The 18,656-nt window shown below is 39.6% G+C and overlaps 2 non-coding genes across 2 annotated transcripts; one reads left to right on the forward strand and one right to left on the reverse strand.

Moving 5' to 3' along the window:
• The first annotated feature begins 542 nt into the window (after positions 1-542).
• Positions 543-624, forward strand: TRNAS-AGA (transfer RNA serine (anticodon AGA)). The gene has a single exon. It is a non-coding gene; the product is annotated as a tRNA-Ser (tRNA).
• Positions 625-14,574: 13,950 nt separating this feature from the next.
• Positions 14,575-14,656, reverse strand: TRNAS-AGA (transfer RNA serine (anticodon AGA)). The gene has a single exon. It is a non-coding gene; the product is annotated as a tRNA-Ser (tRNA).
• Between the last annotated feature and the right edge of the window lie 4,000 nt (positions 14,657-18,656).

Genomic DNA, 18,656 nt, shown 5'->3' on the forward strand with positions numbered 1-18,656 from the left:
GGATTACAAGCTACTTAGAGAGATCTCCGTGAACTTCCACTCCACCACCTTGACTACTGGACCACGACTGCAGTAAGTGTAAAACGCACAACGAAGTAGACCTCATTTAGTTTAACAGCTGCAGAATCTTCCACTCTATGGATGTTTTAAAAGTCAAAAATTAACCGTCATTTAGGGGTTTTCAGGTCGTGGCTATACCATATAATTCTGCAATGACTATTAGAGCCTGTTCCAGTTGTGGGTGTATCTCATGGATCCTCATCAGAGGCAGACAGAACGGAAAGCTGGTCTTTTGGAATATCTTCTGTTTAGCTTCATTTCTTCAACACAGCAGGATAAGGAGTCCTCTCAGTTCTGAAGATCAAATGTTATCTGCCCGTTTGGTGTAACAGCATGACAATCGTCTAAATAATGTCAAAGAGTAAGAAACATTGACAGCAAATACACTTTCTGGTGTAAAATGTGATCTTATGAAAAGGTAAACCTCACGCCCACAAACCTCACTACAGCTATTTAATGCTAAGGAGAAGGGTGTCCTCCAGGTAGTCGTGGCCGAGTGGTTAAGGCGATGGACTAGAAATCCATTGGGGTTTCCCCGCGCAGGTTCGAGTCCTGCCGACTACGGTCCTTTACTCTTTGGAAAGTTAATTACCGGTCTTTTAAAAAGTAAGGTAAATTTGACCAAGAACTTCTCATTCATCCCAACCAGTAAAAAATTCCTTCTCTCCCTCTCTGTCTCTATATATAATTGGGGGGGGGGGGGGTAAGTTCAACCTCAGTCCTAATGATGTTTCCTTTTCCTTCAAGAAGAGCCGAGGTTTTGACGATTCTTCGTGTTCCTTGCAACCAAAACCCTGTTTGAAGGCAGCCCTTTCCTAAAGAAAAATGTTGGTAGGAGTGTTTGCATCCCTACAAAACCGTCCCTTGTCAGGGATCTTCTCCAATCATGCACGTCTTCGTTCACATAGACAAAATTTCAAGAAATTCAGGATCAAACCAAAGGGAAAGTCAAGACTCACAGCTATGGTCGCCTAGACACGAATACAAATTGGGGATCAATAAGCAAAGCACTACACAATTAAAGAAATTCAGTAAAGCAATTTTCTTTGTAAAGGGTGGACGACGTCACGCTGAGCCGGCTTGTCCTGCGGTCTAGGACCGTGGTGAAATGAGAAAAAAAAAAAAAAAAAAAAAATGAGAGCGGCTAAAAATGAGGTGATTTTGACTCACTCTGGGCACCAGTCCCAGTTCAGACGCAGAATGGCGATGTGTGATTAAGAAAGCATGGCTTAGGTTTCTACCAAAGAAATACTTGACTCTCTACTAAAACCTGGGCTTCGGGAGGAGGAGCCTGCTCCTTCTTTGCAAAACTTTTCATCGGCCCTCTCTCCCTCTCCCACACCCACTGCTGGTTGCTTAGACTCGGTAAAACAATCTAATTCTAGAAAGTCAAAGCTAATGAAATGTTAAGGTGCTTCTGCAAAATAACTCCTAATTTGAGTTGTGAGTGTGTCCTGCATCTTAGTACAGAATTTGAAAATAAAAAATTTTGTTAACAGATCCTTACAGTGTTGGTGGCATAGGCGGGAGCTCCTTCTGTTCTGGGTGCTTCCTCCTGGCAGAACCCATGGAAAATATTCTCAGGTTTTGGCGGCGGAAGCAGAGGTCCTGGGTCAGGACTGATCATTACATACAATTTTGCTTTGTGGAGTAACTGTGTCTGCTCTAGCTTCTGAGTACTTCCGTCAGGATTCAAGAGGGAATTCTTGTCTCCTTACTTTTTAACTACTGAGGTGGCTTGTAAAGAAGGAAAATAAAACTGAAAACTAGATATGGGTGGGCAGTGTCACCAAAACCGGAGTTGCAACAGAGATGTAAATGAGGAAGTGGAGACCTGCTAGAGCCACGCTTCACTACCTGGTCATTTCAATATTCAGAGAGAAGTGCTAGAGCATCAGTATATTTCAAAGAAATATACGCAATTCACATATGTAATGAAAACCTTTCTAGTAGCCACATAAAAAGGAAAAAGAAGCAGGCATAATTACTTCTAATAATATATTTTATTTCACCCAACATATCCAAAATATTATTATTTCAACATGTTAGCAATTTGAAAAATGGACAATGAGATATTTTACATTATTTTTTTGTATAAAATCTTCAAACTCTGGTGTGTATTTTACACTTAGAGCATATCCCAATAGGAATCAGTCACATTTCACTGTCAACAGCCCATGTGGCAAGTGGCTACAACATTGGACACCATGACTCTAGAGTGTGTGAAGAGTATAAAATTGAACTGATAGAAAATTGAAACAAGGTGTGCTCTAATGGAAACAACCTGCTACAGTTCAAGATGTAAGTCTCCTTGGCTACTCAGCCTGTTTGAGCCAGCTCTACTTGGTGCTTTAATGACTATTGCATCTACTATAGCATCTGCTCCCAGATACTAAACTCACTACTTCCTCACTGTGTCTGCCAAAGCCCAGTGTGTGCTGCTCCTGTCTCAATATGGTCGACAACTCCTTGGACACCATCATGGACAGCTCCTGTTTCAGTACTGTGGGCAGGGGCTATTTCTGGGAAGATAGAGGCCAAGAAGTCTATATACTGCTTCCACTCATCAGTCTTTTTTGTTTGTTTCAGCCATGCCCAGTGTTCATCCATTATTGGCTGGGTTGTTCTAGTTAAAGCCAAGGTAGGGGTCCTCAACTGTAGAAATTGAGAATTATCTTCAGCATTGGAGTCTGTCACTTCCAGCTTCTTTACTTTAAATCCTTAAAGACTGCTCTCCCATGTCCCATGTCCCCTACCCTGAAAAGTCTTTAAGTTCTTCCCTCCTCCACTTGCTTCTATGCCCTTATAGTGTCTTTGGAGATAGAATTGTTTAAGAAAATGTAAACAACAAAATAAGTGCTCCTATATACCCCTTTGTACATATCAAATTGTTTCTATATTTATGATTCATTCTGCCATGCTGGTGGGTGTGTTTATGGAGAGATGAACTGTTTAAGTCATATCTGAATGCTTACATTCCAGGTGGTCAGTTATTAAATAACTTTAAATGACAGTTTTATTCCATACAGAAACTAGCCCTGTTTATTAATCTTACTGGTCTCCTAGGTTGGTCTTATGTCCTCCACAAAATAATAAGTTCCTTTAGAGTGTTCCTTAATCTCTTTGGCATTCTTGGTGCTAGTAGAGGTCTCAATAATGTAGGTGACCAATTAATTCATCACTTTTTCTTTGTATGTTTTAAGAATCCTTAATTTTTCTTTTGCTTCATCTGTTAGTCTTCCAAAACAACAGAACATCCTAAATAAAATGTTATTTATGAAGTGTGTATGATTCTGACATGGAAAGTGCTACTTCCAAGTAGAAACTGCAGTAAAAACCCAGTGAAAACACAGGATTCAGAGTACTCTTTGAGACTTAATGGAAATAATGTTGCCTTGCATTGGCCTCTCTTTTCCATGCCTCATTCCTAAACAAGAAAGAAAGAACATCATAAATTAAAGGCTTCTCAGCGGAGATCTCAGACTAAGGGTTTAAAAGGAGCCGAAATGGAGGTTCCAATCATCCTCTCCCCCATGTGTCTGTTCGCTTGCCTTATTGTGGGGGCTTGTTTATTATTGTGATGCTGGAAGCTATGCTACTGGTATTCAAGTACCAGCAGGGTCACCCATGGAGGACAGGTTTCAGCTGAGCTTCCAGACTAAGACTAGGAAGAAGGACCAAGCAGTCTACTTCTGAAAAGATTTAGCCAGTGGAAACCTTATGAATAGCAGAGGAACATTGTCTGATATAGTGCCAGAAGATGAGCCCCTCAGGTTGGAAGGCACTCAAAAGATGACTGGGGAAGAGCTGCCTCCTCAAAGGACAGTTGAACTTAATGGCATGAATGGAGTCAAGCTTTTGGAACCTTCATTTGCTGATGTGCCATGACTCAAAATGAGAAGAAACAGCAGAAAACATCCATTAATACTCAGAATGGGTAATGTACAAAGTATGAATCTAGGAAAATTGGAAGTCATCAAAAGTGAAATGGAATGCATAAAGACTGATATCTTAGGCATTAGTGAGCTAAAATGGACAGGTATTGGCTGTTTTGAATTGGACAGTCATATGGTCTACTATCCGGGAACCACAACTTGAAGAGGAATGGTGTTGCATTCGTCATCAAAAAGAACATTTGAAAATCTATCCTGAAGTACAACGTTGTCAATGATAGGATAATATTCATACTCCTACAAGGAAGACTAGTTAATACAACTCATACTCAAATTTACACACCAACCACTAAGGCCTAAGATGAAGAAATTGAAGATTTTTACCAACTTCTGCAATCTGAAATTGATCGAACTTGCAATCAGGATGCAATGATAATTACTGAAGATTGGAATATGAAAGTTGGAAATGAAGAAGTATCGGTAGTTGGGAAATAAGCTTTGCCGATAGAAACAATGCTGGAGATTGTATGATAGAGTTTTGCAAGACCAAGGACTCCTTCACTGCAAATACCTTTTCTCACCAACATAAACAGCCACTATACACATGGACCTCGCCAGATGGAATACACAGTAATCAAATGGACTACATCTATGGGAAGAAAGGATGCAAAAGCTCAATATCATCACTCAGAACAAGGCCAGGGACCATCTGTGGAACAGACCATCAATTGCTCATATGAAAGTTCAAGTTGAAACTGAAGAAAATTAGAACAAGTTGACAAGAGCCAAAGTACATCCCACCTGAATTTGGAGACAATCACAAGAATAGGTTTGACACGTTGAACAGTGATGACAGAAGACCAGATGAGCTGTGGTATGACATCAAGGACATCGTACATGAAGAATGAAAAAAAAAAATAAAAGCCAAACCCGTTGTGGTCCAGTCAATTCAGACTCATAGTGACCCTATGGCGGGGAGCAGGGGGAGTAGAACTGCTCCATAGATGTTCCAAGAAGCTCTAGGTTTGCAGCCTTAGCACTTAACCACTAAGCCACCAGAGTCTCTTGAAGAAAGCAAGAGGTCATTAAAAAAACAGGAAAAAAAGAAAAGGCAAAAATGAATGTCAGAAGAGACTCTGAAACTTGCTCTGGAACATCGAATAGCTAAAGTAAAAGGAAGAAATGATGAAGTAAAAGAGTTGAACAGAAGATTTCAAAGGGCGGCCCAAGAAGACTAAGTAAAGCATTACATTGACATATGCAAAGATCTGGAGATAGAAAACCAAAAGGGAAGAAAACGTCCAGCATTTCTCAAGCTGAAAGAACTGAAGAAAAAATTCAAGTCTTGAGTTGCAATATTGAAGGATTCTCTGGGGAAAATATTAAACGACTCAGGAAGCATCAAAAGGAGACGGAAGGAATATAAAGAGTCACTATACCAAAGAGAATTGGTGGACGTTCAACCATTTCAGGAGGTACCATATGAGCAGGAACCAATGGTACTGAAGAAGTCCAAGATTCACTGAAGGCACTGGAAAAGACAAGGCTCCAGGAGTTGATGGAATACCAATTGAGATGTTTCAACAAACAGAGGCAGTGTTGCCAGTGCTTAACTCGTCTATGCAAAGAATTTTGGAAGACAGCTACCTGGCCAACTAACTGTAAGAGATCTATATTTATGCCTATCTCCAAGAAAGGTGATCCCACCAAATGTGGAAATTATTGAACAGTATCATTAATATCACACACAAGTAAAATTTTGCAGAAAATCATTCAAAAGCAGCTGCAGCAGTATATCGACAGGGAACTGCCAGAAATTCAAGCTGCATTCAGAACAGGATGCGGAACCAGGGATATCATTGCTGATGTCAGATGGATCCTGGCTGAAAAGCAGAGACTACCAGAAAGATGTTTACCTGTGTTTTTTGACTACATAAAGGCATTCAACTGTGTGGATCATAACAAAGTATGGATACCATTGTGAAGAATGGGCTTTCCAGAACACTTAATTGTGCTCGTGAGGAATCTGTACATAGATCAAGAGGTAGTTGTTTGAACAGAACAAGGGGATACTCATTGGTTTAAAGTCAGGAAAGGTGTGTGTCAGGGTTGTATCTTTTCACCATATCTAGTCAATCTGTATGCTGAAAAAATAACCTGAGAAGCTGAACTATATGAAGAAGAATGGGGCTTCAGGACTGGAGGAAGACTCATTAACAACCTGCTTTATGCAGATGACACAACCTTGCTTGTTGAAAGTGAATTAAATGCTTGAAGCTTTTACTGATAAAGACCAAAGACCACAGCCTTCAGTATGGATTAAGCCTCAACATAAAGAAAACAAAAATCCTCACAACTGGTCCAATGAGCAACATGATGATAAAACAGAGAAAAGATTGAAGTTGTCAAGGATTTCATTTTACTTGGATCTACAATCAACACCCATGGAAGCAGCAGTCAAGAAATCAAAAGATGCATTGCATTGGGCAAATCTGCTACAAAAGACTTCTTTAAAGTGTTGAAAAATGGAGACGTCACCTTGAAGACTAAGGTGCACCTGACCCTGGGATTTTCAAACACTTCCTCTGCATGTGAAAGCTGTATAATGAATAAAGAAGGCTGAAGAAGAATTGATGCCTTTGAATTGTGGTGTAGGAGAACCAAACTGAATATAGCATGGACTACCAAAAGAATGAACAAATCTGTCCTGGAGGAAGTACAAACAGAACGTTCCTTAAAAGCAAGGATGGTGAGACTACATCTCACATACTTTGGACATATTGTTGGGAGGGATCAGTCCCTGGAGAAGGACATCATGCTTGCTAAAGTAGATGAGATGGATTGACACAGTGGCTGCAACAATGGGCCTAAGCATAACAGTGATTGTGAAGATGATGCAGGACTGGATGGTGTTTCGTTCTGTTGTACATAGAACTACTATGAGTCAGAATCGACTCGATGGCATCTAACAACAACAACAACAATCATCCTCTGGTTAAAAAAAGAACTGGATTCCACTCCATTCTGCTCGAGCTACCTGTGTCTCATTCTAGTATTCCAAAAGTGTATTGTCAGGAATCTACACCCCAAGAGCCTTCTGAGAAAGGAGAGAGAAGCTCATAAAACTAGCATGACTAAGATGTTAGCTTCAGGAATGCGTACACCTTTGGACTCCTAACTTATAAGACTGAGGTTAATGACCCATTCAGCCACATTTCAAAGGTATTTCCTTAGCAACTTTGTGCTTAATTACAGTTTAATGATGGTGAACCTCATTAGTTAAATTTGGTATGTGACATAAAGGAGACACTTGAATGCACAGGATTCTCAGCTTGGTATCCATAATCTCTAACAGTATTTGAGAACTCCCCGACATGTTGCCACAATTGCTACTTTTGTGTCAGAGGTGTCTCTTTATGAGAGGATGAATAAGTTTTATTCTACATACCATGGAGTTTTGAGCAAAAAAAAAAAAATTTTTTTTAAGTTTTAATAGGCTTTGTGAGATTTTTCTTCTAGAGAGTTATCATTCGTAAACAAAAATACATCCACAAAACAACCACAAAGCATTGTGGGAGTAACAAAAGAAATCCGAGTTCTTAATCCAGCCCTAATGGTCATCTTAGACTCAAAAGGGATGACTGGCAAACCCTTGAAGAAAGAACTGAAGACTGTAAAGATTGCGAGCAAGAAGTTTTATGATGATAACAATTTGAGAATGACACTCATGGTAGAAAAGAAAGTGAGTAATGTGCATATAAGAGATGGGTGAAGGAGGAAGATGTCTTTGTTGTTTGTTGCCCTGGAGTCATTCCAACTCATGGCAACCCCACGTGTTACAGGATAGAACTGCTCCATGGGTTTTCTTGACTGTAGTCTTGCAAAAAGAGATCACCAGGCCTTTTTTACCGTGTTATCGCTAGGTGGGTTAAACCACCAACCTATATCAGTCCAGTGCGGTTTGCACCACCTAGGGACCTTGTGTCTCAGGTACTTTTTCAATGAATAAAACCAAAAAACCCAAATCCATCGCCATCAAGTCCGACTCATAATGACCCTATAGGAAAGATTAGAACTGCCCCATACAGTTTCCAAGGAGCCCCTGGTAGATTTGAACTGCCAACCTTTTGGTTAGCAGGCATAGCTCTTAACTACTATGCCACCAGGATTTCCTTTGAGTAAATAAGAATCAGAAAACTATCTCTCTCATACCTGGGAGCAGAGTGGGGAAGGGGAGGTATGCTGGGCCCATAACCCAGAGGTTGATGGATAGGAGCCATTCTCTGCTAGGTTCTTGCCTTTTGATCTTGAACGTACACGAAGATGTTCTTGCCACCCTCCCCAACTAGAAAATCCACAAAGCTGGAATGGTAGTCAAAAGAAAGGACTGCACCAGTAACAGCTTCACAACCATTCTTGCTCATGGATTGAATTACCTCACTTTCACTGCTCCTACTATTATATCCTCAAAGCTCACTAAATACTCCCCAGTTTCATTTGTCTTCTACCTCAACTGTTTACTCTCTTACTGCTTGTGTGACTCTCACTGTTATTGTTAGTTCCTAGTTGAGTAGATTCTGATTCATGGTGACCCCATGCTCAAAATATCTGATGAATCAGAGAAGCCTTACCATGACTATGGCAGTGCATGTTATTTCTTCAACTGTCGGGCTCTTCTTGTTTTTTAATGGGATGAGGTCAAGATATAGTGTAGAGGGAAAACATTAGAGAAAGACCTGGAATAATGTGAAAATCTTCGTGCGTTGAGTTAAGGAGGGTGGTAGATTAGCATGTGATTCCACCTTGTCCTTGTCAAAACCCGTAGAGGAAGGGAAATGGAGGGAAAAGTGTTCAGTTGGTAAATTCTGGGTAATGGCGGAGAGTGGGGTGGAAGGAGGAGTGGAAAGAAGTGGGAAAAGAATAGGAGAAGGGAGATTGGAGAGAGAGGGTGGAGAAAAGGGGGAGAAAGTGAGGACAGAGGGAGAGAGACAGAGAGGAGGGGCAATTGAGTGAGAGTGCAGAAAGAGGAATGAAGTATGGGATTTGGACAATGTGAGGCTTAAGGGAGTTGCTCCTCATCAACTGAAGTTGCTCTGGAGTCCCTTCAGGTAAGGGACCAAATGGAACTCCCAGCTTGAACCAAGAACCTCTTGATCTGCAATTAAATACTGCCGAACCATATCACCACCTCCCTAACAGGTATCAAGTGAGATCCTTATCCTCCTGTCTCTACCGTCAGTGAGCTCTCCTCCTCCTTCACATCAACACCCATTTCCCTCTGCAAATTTTTATGTGACTTGAGCCTTGTGGTTTTCTCTTGACTCCGCAGAGGTAAGATGATCCCCTTTGTGCAGTCATTGCTTCAAGGAATAAACTCTCCCGAGTCAATTTCGCCCAACTTACAGAACCAGACTTTAATCTACTTTGCCTCTGCACTTGCACTCACTAATCATCAGCAGTGCTGAGGCTCAATGATCTGTTCATTGAGAAATGCTGAGCTGCCCGGGACTTCCCCATTGCCAAGACCTAAGGTGAATTAGAAATTACCAAAACTTGGGAAAGACCTTGTATTCCCTCAATTCATGGACAGCTTAGTCAATAGACTGGCAAACTTTTAATCTAGATCTAGGGTTCAAATTCCTGTCTTCTTCCTTTTGATTTTAGGCTCAATAGATATGGCCCGCCCACCACCAGGGAGGATCCTACCCATTGGAAAATTGCTGGGAACCCAGTAAGTAAAGAGGAAGAAAAAGTACAACAGTTTGCAGATCCATCTCTGATGGTATCCATCATTGCTTTTGGGCTTATTTGATTCTTATTTAATACACCTAAAGGAAAAGTCAACACACTGACAGTCCTAGATTGTATGTGAAGAACTATCACACAAAGGGTTCCTTCTTTTCCTTTTCTTCCTTCCTCTCTTCTTCTCTTCCTTCCTTCCTGTCCTGCCCTGGATCTCCAAACTTGCAGAGACAGCAGAAAAAGAAAAAAAAGCAAATAAAGCAATTGCTTACAAGGCAACACTTTGGAATGATGCTAACATTCCTTGCTATCATGGCCTCAGTTAGTTCATGCTAACGATTCCATATGTTCATAAAATGACTAGGAAAACTTTGTAATATCTCTATTGATACTACATTAAATGTTTAATCTGAACATCAATATTTTACACTCTATGATTTCCTAAAAACTAAATACAGAACATGATCAAAAGAATACCCACAGATGCATCAAGAGACTTTCCAGAGATTTAAAAAAAAAACACACACACACAGTAAAAAACCTTTGCAGAAACTTGTTCTCCTGGAATGTACTCTGGACAAACATCTTATTTTCAAGACTTCTTTTACCGAGTGCTAAATATAATCTAGACTCTGATTTTGGGCCTAAAGACATCACAGGGACCAAAATAGACAAGTAAAGATTTTGGAGAATCTATCAATGAACGCAGAACAATGAAGGTCATCAATGGGACAGAAGAGGTGAATTTAGGGTGTAACTTAGTGGATGACTTCATTTGGTGTGGCGTGTTACCCAGATCTGGCCATTTTGAGGGCTTTATAAAGAAAAAAATACTTGTACCAGCAGATGCTTTCAATTTCTTGGAATGGGCTCCACCACTCCACTCTTTTGAGAATATACAGCCTTAAAATACTATTCTCATATTTCAGGCTTTATAGAGAGCTGTTTTCTAACAGAGTTTGGAACATAATCCTTACATGAAAACACTGTTCTAGGCTCTTTTTGAGCAATTACCATGAACCTCTTCCCGGCTTTTCTGCAACAAAATTTTTTTGGTACCAAGAACAGTAGAAGAAACATCAAGAACTGATCATAATTACTCCAATGATGACAAGGGAAAAGCAGGAGAGAGGAGCAACCTCGGACTGTCAACCTGAAGGGCTGCAGGGAGAAAGAAATGGTCTTTGCAAAAGACTAAAGAATCACAGGTGTCAGGATTTGAACCTACCCAATTAGACCCCAGTGGGCTTCACAGCCGTAGTGCAAAGACAATTTTATTGCTTTGTGAATGTTTTTTAATACAATGGGAGGAGACACTCCCAAGTTGAATGAGATGGCTATGACTACTCAGTAAAAATTTGTGCTGCACAAAGGACTGTGTGCTCTGTGATTTAAGGATAGCAGCCACTGGATTAACAGAGGAAAATATCTCTGCCTTCTCTCTCTCACAGTCCACTTGCCCACTTAGAGGGAGAGTGTAGAAAACAAAAAACCTCCTGAGACCTGGAATTAAAAAAAAAAAAAACTATGTTAAACAAAGGTGTCAAACCGTTTCTACCAGCAGTCTCAAGCGGAAAAACATACAAAGAGCACTTTTAACATTAGTTTCAGTTTACAGTAAATTTTAAATTTAATTCCATCCAATACATTTGTAGTGAACACTTGCTTAAAGGAAGCCCTTTGTGACAGGCTGTGGGCTCTCTGCAACAAATATGTAAATATGTATGATCTAGTGAATCAAGTGTTAGTCTATTCTCACTTGAATTAAGAACAAGAATGTAGACGAAGGAAGGAATTTCTCCAAAAGAAATTTAGAAACCAGAGCTTGCAACATAACACATACAATTTATCTTGCTTCAGTAAATCGGCTAATTTCCGGAACCCAGCAATAGTCAATGGTCCTGTAAGCAGCCATTTCTTGACAAGTTCAGAGCTGTTTTAAGGGAGAATATAGACCTAGAAAGAGGAGTTAAGATGAGAAGGAATTTGAACTGAATAACCAAGGGGTTCATGTATGGAAAATAACTGATCTAGGTTCTTGCTCCACTACCTAGCTGTCAGTTTGTCATACTGTGGTGGCTTGTATATTACTGTGATGCTGGGAGCTATGTCATCAGCATTTCAAATAACAGCAAGATCACCCATGGTGGACAGGTTTCAGTGGAGTTTCCAGACTAAGACAGACTAAGAAGAAAGTCCTAGTAGTCTACTTCCAGAAATTAACCAATGAAAACCTTATGGATCACAATAGGATATTATCTGACTTGCTTGCTTTGGACACGTCATCTGGCGGGATCAATTACTGAAGGAATATATCATGTTTGCTGAAGTGGGATGAGGCAGTCCCTCAGTGAGGTGGATTGGCCCAATGGCTTAAATGATGAACTCAGACATGCCACTGATTGAGGGGATGACACAGGACTGGGCAAATTTTCATTGTTATACATAAGGTCATCATGAGTTGGAGTTGATTCAACGGTAGCTAGCTATCTAAGCTCTTGCCTGTGAAACATACATTAGAGTAGAAGCTCCATCAAGGCCATTCTTTCTACAAATGGTATTACATTTTTGTGGTGGGTCAGGTGCTGTGCTTGGTGCTACAAGCACAAAAGTAAACAAGAAAAAGACACAGTCCCTGCTCTTGTGGAGATCAGTGCCTACCAGGAGGGATACTCTAAAAACATAAATAAAATAAAGCTCACACAGGAAGAGTTTGGGGAAACTGCTTGTGGCTGGCATAACGGTACAAATGCAGTGAAATGCATGGATAAAAATGAAAACTGTAATTTCTAGGTGGATGAATATTAGAGAGACTGACTGGAAGAAAACATGAGTCTACCACATCCCACATATATGATGTGCACAGTAGAGGGATAGCTTGTGGCCCCTGATTGTTAGAGAAGGTGCTTGATTCTGAGGAGCAACAGCATGAAAGAAGATAGAAATAATAAGTCTGGCAATGGGATCAGCAGCATGGCTCAGGCAAGGTCTTGAAAGTCATTTGCTTTAGGTGCACATGTATCTGCTTTAGTTTGTGAAGATCAGCAATTTACATGGGCCATGGTAATGAGCTCAGCCATTTCTAAAAAAGCTTTCCTCCCTGGTACAGTGATGAGGGTAGGCTTGTCACTGGGAAAACAGATGCTTGGCCCATGTCAGAAAAACTGTTTGCAACAGTTAGAAGACACTTGTTTGGACTCCGCCTATTCTCTCATAGTATTTTATGCATTTCCCAAAACAACAAAAAGCAGCTGGAAAATTCTTCTCTGTCCCATCTCACGTCACAAAGTTTTATCAGGAAAGAGATTCTTAACTTTTTTTGGGGGAGGGGGGGACATATTCAAAATCCCAAGGCATATAGAATAAAACATATAAACTCTATCACAGAAAGATGCTCTGGCACAAAACATACAATTGTGGAAACCATGTCAGGGAGATTACAGGAATTGTGGAAGACCATGAGTGACAAGGTAGGAATCCCCTTCATTTTGAACTCCCCTTCATGTCATAACCTAATTTAACCAATAAGGTTCGGAATCACCAAACTGTAGTTAAGCAGGAGGCTGCTTAAGAAATATCACCTTTGAATTGAGGCCAAATGATTCATTAACTTCAATCTTGTAAATTAGGAGGCCAAAAGTGCACCCAGACCCAAAGCTAAGATCCTAGTCAAACCAGTTCTTTGACCTTCTCTCTCTTTTCTCAGAGGGCTCATGGGGTGTGGGTCCTTCACAATACAGTCTGAGACACTAAACTGAGACACTTACAGGTCCGGGACAGTGGAGGCTGAATAGAAAGGTGATCGAAATCTCTACTGGAAAATGCGAAAATACCTACAGATGAACTTTTTAATGTATGCATTTAGAAAGGTATTGGATACGTGGACGGCAATAAAGAGTCAATTTTTAAATTCATAAAGCAGCAAAAAGTAATTCAAAAAACAATGAAGAGTTTTTACAAAGAAAGAACATGCTCATCTTCCCAAAGCTCAGGCCTCAGCACACAGGGCCAAGTCGTGTTTTCCCTGCGGGTGATTTTGCAACTCTAAGTTTTTTATTTGGAATCTGGTATTTGATCAATGATCAGGACCAGAACTGTGTTTGCAAAAACTTATTAAAGTATTCTTGGATGCGATGCAATAAAGTATGACAACTCTTCAAAACAGATGTAAGGACAAAGTCCCACTAAACTGTCAAGGCAGTGACTGGCCAAATTCTCCTAATAATCCCCATGAAGGTATTCACCTGTGGTAAGCCTTCCTTTGGTCAATACACTGATCCATACTTTGTTCCTCATGCAATGTGATTTTGCACCTGAGCCGGGGCTGGGTCTGAGTCCAGAATGCGTCAAAATCTCACCTCGATTTTCTCGTTCTCGCTTCACCACCATCTTGGACCCCAGGACAAGCCAACTTGGCATGAGGTCATTGACGCTTTTTGACTGGATTACGAAGAAAATTGCCTTAATTTCTTTAATTGTGTAATAGTTTGCTTTTTAATACGCAATTCGAGCTCCCATCTTGGATACCACTGCTATGAGTCTTGGCTTTCACCTGTATTTGAAACTTCCTTTTCAATGTGGATAGGGACGGACATGACTGGAGAAAGTCCTGATAAGAGAACAATCCCGCAAAGACGCAAACACTCATAACAACATTTTCCTTTAGGAAAGGGCTGCCTTCAAGCAGGGTTTCGGTTGCAGAAAACACAAAGACATAGCCAGAGCCTGGGCTCTTCTTAGAGGAAAAGAAAACACCATTAGGACTGCGGTCGAACTTACTTAAAATAATAATAATAATAACCTCTGTTTTGAGAAGCACTCGGCCAAACTTTCAGACTGGTAACATGCCAGTAAATTATCTTCCCAAAGAGCACAGGATCGTAGTCGGCAGGATTCGAACCTGCGCGGGGAAACCCCAATGGATTTCTAGTCCATCGCCTTAACCACTCGGCCACGACTACATAGCACCAGACTTTTTCCTCAGCATAAAGTAGCTGTAGTGAAGTTTAACTCTTCACAAGATCACGTTTTGTATCAGAAAGTGTATTTCCTGTCAGTGTTTCTTACTCTTTGACGTCATTTAGATGGCCATAATGCTGTTGCGCTGAATTGTCAAGTGACACTTTACCATCAGAACTGGTAGGACACCTTATTCTGATGGGTCGATGGAAAGAGACATTTCAAGAGGCCAGTTTTCTTCTCTGTCAGCCTCTGATGGGGATCCACGGGTTCTATGCCACAACTAACATTCCCTGAGGAATCATGAGTTATAGCAGAGACTTGAAAAACTCTAAATGATCCTTAGCTTTTTACTTTTTAAACAAATTTTGGAAAGTTCATATAGTGGAAGATTCTGCAGTTGTTAAAATGAATGGTGCATTTCTATGTACTGATAGGAAATGCACTCCAGGACATACTTTTAGGGGAAAGAAATAACCAAGAAGCAAACAGATTTGCTACCAATGGTACAAAAAGAGAGTGGAAAGAAGATTGAGCACACATTTATGTTATAACTCTGGAAGATTATACCAAGCCTGATTTCTACAAGTTTGCTGCTGTGGATAGAAATTTCATCACTGAGCATACAGTAGAAGGGAGATTTTAGTTTTCACTAAATATACTTCAATATAACCTGAGTTTTCTATGATCGGTACTTACTATTTTTAAAATATTTCAGTTTATAAAATGAAATTCTTAATGTGCAAGGAAAATAAACTTTATGCCAGTTAGTTATTGCTTTTTATTAGACCTGGTTTTCTAGTCACAAAGAAACAGGGAAATTTTGCTGTCCTGGCCCAGTATTGGAAACCCTGGTGGTGGTGTGGTTAAGAGCTATGGCTGCTAACCAAAAGGTTGGCAGTTCCAATCCATCAGGTGCTCCTTGAAAACCCCTTGGGGCAGTTCTACTCTGTCCTCTAGGCTTGCTATGAGTCAGAATCCACTCCATGGCAGTGGTTTTTTTTTTTTTTTTTTTTGTCCAGTATTTACTTTTGACCCTTCTTCCCTTCCTTACAAAACAGGCTGCAGCTGCCTGAAACCCCCTTAACCTTTATATAGACAAAAATAAAAAAAAAAAAACCTCAGCAAAATAAAGTTGAGAAAGAAACAGATTCACCAAGAGATTTGAACCTGCATCACTGAATTCAGAGCCAAGAGTGTAGCCATTACACCATGGGACTACCCTGAAAAGTCATTCCTTCATGATATAGTTAAAGCCCCGTTCTTCATTGTGTTTAGTGTTATTGATTGGAATCTAAAATTCCCATCTGTATTTATCTCTCTTGGAAATAAATCTTTAGTTAGGAACATCTGCATGCATATTCTGGAAACCCTTCAGAAAAAAAACAATAGTAAGAAAATATCTACCCCTTCCCACCCCTGCCCCCACCCCCAAACTCATAATTCCCATTTCTTGGTTTTCTCTAATTACTCATATACTCAGCCGTCTTGGGACTTGCTTTATTCACTGAGAAAAACTTATAGAACTCTTAAATATGAAATACCGGTGTAAATCATTATGTTATATAATATTTACATATTAGTGTCCATTGTGGAGATGAAGAAACTGAACCAAACATTATATTAAAAGCTCCTTCAAGGCCATTCTTATAACAAATATTGGTTGTTTCAGTAATGTTGTGGTAAGCCAGATAATGCTCTTGGTGTTGTAGAAACAAAGATAAACAGGTAAAGGACATGCCCTCTGACCTTGTGCAGATTAGTATCCACTAGGAGGGATCCGTAGGAACCCTGGTGCTTGGCTGCTAAGGGAAAGGTCAGTGGTTCTGAGCCTACCAGCTGCTCCATGGGAGAAAGGTGTAGCAATCTGCTTCCGTACAGATCACAGCCTTGGAAACCCTATGGCGCAGTTCTATTCTGTAAGGGCGGTTGTATTCTGTATGGAGTTCGACTCCATAAACTTGCACAAAAATACAGCCCACAAAGGAAGAGTTTGAGGAAACTGCTTCTGGCTAGCAGCTTATTGGCAGAGATAATGTGGAAATCACAAATGAAAATAAAAACTCTAATTTTGCAGTAGAATGGAATTGTAGATGATGATAGGAAGAAAGTGCTTACCTACGATAATTTTTTTTTTTTTTTACAATACACCATACAAAAGAGGCAAAGGAGGCAGACACCTAGCAGACTAACAAAGCCAAACTCTGTTATACGGAAATACTACTAAAGTTAATAAATTCCTGGAAAATTTGATTTAAAAAATTTTAAAGAAAGCAGAAACAATTAACAATAAAAAAAATCAGAAATAATAATGGCAGGTCTATTAACATAATTTTATGCATCCAGGCTAATCATAACACCAAAAGCTGGTAAGGATATTATAAAAAGAAAAATTACTTGTCCAATCTCACACATGACTTAGATGCAAATGTCTTAAACAAAAAATTAGTAAAACAAATAAACACAATAAATGTGTGTATAAGATAGTGTATATAGACAGAAGCATATCATTACATATTTAATTTCAGAAATTATTCACCACTTTAATAGAATAAATAAGAATAATTATAAGATAACTTCAATATGTATAGAAAATAATTAGGTAAAGTACATCCTTGTTTTATAAATTTAAAATACTCAAAGTAAACTAAAAATAGAGTACTTTCCTAATAAAAGGAGGGGAAAAAAAAAAACCCTACAGCAAACATCATATTTATGGTACAAGGCTGAACGAGGATACCCAGTTTCACTATTTTTGTTCAACATTCTACTGCAGGATCCAGTTGGTACAGTAAGGCAAGAAAAAGAAATAAATGATACAGGGCTTTTAAAGAAAGAAGAAAAATTGTCAGATTCATACATTGTATTATTGTGTATGGGGAAAATAAACAGAGGTACAAATGAAAAAAAATTTATTTGCACAAATCTATAAGTGAATTAATATGTAAATTTAGCAAGGCCATTAGATATATGGCCAATATAAAAAATAAATTATATTTCCATAAAACAGAAAGCAATTAAAATGCAAATAAATATCATTTAAATATCACCTAAAACATCAAATACATATAAATAAATATAGTAAAAGATGTATATTACCACCATAGAGGAAAATATAACAACTTATTAAGACAGACTGAAAAAGAATCGAGTTAATCAACATGTACTATATTCGTTGAGTGGAATGCTCAGCGTTGTCAAAAAGTTGATCCTCTATGAAATTGGTCTGTAGACTTTATGCACTTCTATTCTTGAAGGCACTGGGTGGGTTGGGTATTCATAAGCCAGCATTTGTGCGAAATTTGACAATTTAATTTTTATAAATATGAAAGAACAAAGGGCCTAAAATAGCCAAGACAACCTGGAAGGGAAAAACAAATTCAGGTGACTTACTTTACCAAATACCAAGACACGTTTTAAAGCTACAGTAATTGAAAAAATATGGTGTTGGTAAAAGAATAGGCAATAAAGATTGAGCTTTGGAAACCTTAGGCGACAGTTCTACTCTGTCCCATGTTGTTGTTAGGTGCTGTGGAGCCGGTTCCTACTCACAGCGACCCCATGTACAACAGAACGGGTTCTGCACCATCCTCAAAGTCGTTCTTATGCTTGAACCCATTGTTGCAGCCACTGTGTCACTGCTGAGAGTCATCTTCTTCTTCGCTGACCCTCTACCAAGCATGATGTTCTTCTCCAGGGACCGATTCCTCCTGAAAACATGTCCAAAGTATCGCTATCGTTGTTTCTAAGGAACATTCTGGTTGTACTTCTTCCAAGACAGATTTATTCGTCCTATTATAGGGTTTGCTCTGTCCTATAAAAAAACTGTCCTATAGTGACCCATAAACCAAAACCAAACCCACTGCCGTCGAGTCGATTCCGACTCATAGCGACCCTATAGGACAGAGTAGAACTGCCCCATAGAGTTTCCAAGGACAGAGCGAATCCTATAGGACGAATAAATCTGTCTTGGAAGAAGTACAGCCAGAATGTTCCTTAGAA

The sequence above is a fragment of the Elephas maximus genome, chromosome 1 (genome assembly GCF_024166365.1).
Source record: "Elephas maximus indicus isolate mEleMax1 chromosome 1, mEleMax1 primary haplotype, whole genome shotgun sequence".
Lineage (NCBI taxonomy): Eukaryota > Metazoa > Chordata > Mammalia > Proboscidea > Elephantidae > Elephas > Elephas maximus.